Source organism: Octopus bimaculoides, chromosome 4 (genome assembly GCF_046866305.1).
Source record: "Octopus bimaculoides isolate indiv1 chromosome 4, ASM4686630v1, whole genome shotgun sequence".
Taxonomy (NCBI): Eukaryota; Metazoa; Mollusca; class Cephalopoda; order Octopoda; family Octopodidae; genus Octopus; species Octopus bimaculoides.
The window spans coordinates 123,527,262-123,529,915 of record NC_142931.1 but is presented as its reverse complement, the minus strand read 5'-3'; positions in this window follow the sequence as shown (position 1 = coordinate 123,529,915).

The window sequence follows — 2,654 nt, the reverse complement described above, 5'->3', positions numbered from 1 at the left end:
GAAATATGTCGCTGAGATGTAATGTACCAATAATGAATGGATGATCGTTGATTCAACATGAAATATTATCGTTGCAAAATCAGTAGTATTTTTATAAAATTTTAAAAATGTTTGTTTAACTAAACCCATTTCAAAAAAGTATCAAGCGGACTGCAAGATAAAAGTCTGCGGGCCGCAAGAGAAGTTATTGCAATTCTCAAAGCGCAAAGAGATTAATAGACACTGCAGGTCGTGGATGGGACGCTAGCCTATTGCAAAGCTTCCTTCATGGAGTTATACTTCGATATAGTTATTGTTCATCTGTGTGTTGGAGCATGTAAATGTGCGTGTATGTGTGTGTATATGTGTGTGTGCGCGTGCGTGCATTGCGCGCGCGCGCGTATGTGTGCGTGTGTGTTTATGCGTATGTTTTTGTATGTATTTTTGTGCATTGAATATTTGAATCTGTAATTTCTTTTTGTCTTTCAAACAACGGAGAAGTCAGCGCTCATTAACCTTTACAAAGCCCTCGAGACTGGGGGATAGAAGGAGGATGGTATCATCGGACTAAGGACACCTGAGCCAAATGCTTCAGACACATTGAACACCACTGAAGGCACTCAAGGTCTCCGGTGATGATGTTAAACCGGGCGACGTTTAAGTGAACAACTCAAATAGACTATGGCAGGATTTGAACCCAGATCGTCAAGAGCTTGAACAAATACCGCAGGACAGCCGATCCAAAATTCTTATGATTCTGCCAATTCACCGCCGTCGATTGACGGCCCCGTAAGTACGAAACGCGAAGTTGACTTCGGTAGAAGTAGAACTTAGAGTTCAGAGAGTCAGAACAAACACCACAAGGTAATTTTGTCCGATGCTCTAACGACTCTCGCAATTCGTGCGTGCACACGTGTCTACGCTTATAAGCGCGTGTGCACGTGCATGGTGGGGTATCCTAAGCGGCTTTTCAATATGTTGCAAGCCATCGCCACAAATCGCCTCCTCGTCAACTTTTTACTGTAGATATTATTCGGCAGATGTTCAGGCGCGACATCAGCTACATCCATCTCGCCATTCAGACTTTCTATCTATATCACTACTTGCTTTAAATTCATTATAAATGTTGGTTTCAAGTTTTGGCTCAAGGCCAGCAATTTTAGGATAATGGGTAAACCGATTGCATCGACCTCAGTTCTCAACTGATATTTCTTTTATTGACTCCGAAAGGATGAAAGGCAAAGTTGACTTCGGCGGAATTTTAACTCAGAATGTAAAGACGGACGAAATGCCGCTAAGCATTTAGCCCGACGTGCTAAAGATTCTGCCAGCTCACCGCTTTGAATTCATTATAAATACTGAATATTATTCGCCACTGAATAAAGGCCTCACAAAATAACAGTACAAGTCGTGTATGACTTGGTAACATGTACCATGCGGTCATCGATTGTTTTAGGCGCCTATGCAATCCCGGGCAAACACAGACATCCTCTCAACTCCGTCCCCCTTGTCTCAGTTGCAAACACAGTAAGTGCCAGATGGAGGGAAAGAGCTGTACCGGCACCCAGCTGGTATGACTCTTTTCCTCATTTACGGGTCAGTAAACGAGAGGAACATTAAATGAAGTGTCTTGCTCGGGAACACAACGCTCCACCCGTCCCAATAATCGAACCCACAATCTTATACACTTGAGCCGAATATCCTAAACACTAGGCCACCAGACTTCACAAACATCTCGCCAGCGTTGTGTTTAATTTCACTGAATGTACTGCAAGAAAAAAAAAAAAGAAAAAGAAATGGAGTTAATGCACCAATCAAAAACCATTTTAACTAGTTTACGGCTGTGATTCATTCGGTTGCCTGCGCGGGGCAACGGTAATCGCGATTTAAAGCATGAGCATTGCGTGCGTAAATTTACGTCAACCGTTTTAAAAGGGTTAATGAACAACAAAAGGGGGTTGAATGGTAATAAATAGACTTGGAAGTATTTGCCGACGGAATTAACCTCTAAATTGTTGGTTTCGTAAAGACTGAATGATTGGACTATGCGATTTATTTATTTATCTATCTATCTATTATTTTTAGATATTGTTAGTGTAGTTTGTAACAAACCAACTCACGTAGGTCATCGATAAGCACAAACACGTAGTTGTGTTAATTTATGTGTATGTGTGTGTGTATGTGTGTGTGTGTGTGTGTGTGTGTGTGTGTGCGCGCGCGCGCGCGTATTCTGAGATTGTTTATTATTGAGCAATTAAACTGCCTTCTTTACATACTATTATCAGCTGTGAAACCTGGGGCAGTTCGGAGTTTAAAGGTCGGCAGAGTTGTTCTGTTATCTTCCGAAAATTTTAAGAAGCTTAACTAAAATTTCCACGCCTTTCTAGAAATCCAGACCAACCATCTGTTAGGGGTTATAACCAAGGCAGAGTAGTCTGTTTTCTCCAAACTCTCTGAGTAATCAGCTTGCAAATCTAGTAGTGATTAAACATAAATTTCTAGCGACATATCGCGAGTCATTAACAATTTGAAACCATCAGCACTAAACATCGATTTACAAATATACACAGCAGAGACGGCACTAATATTATTCGACCAGCACTAAAAGTAGTAACAAGTTAACTTTAGCTGTGATAGCTGACACAAGTGAAAACCCCAAATTATAAAAATGACAT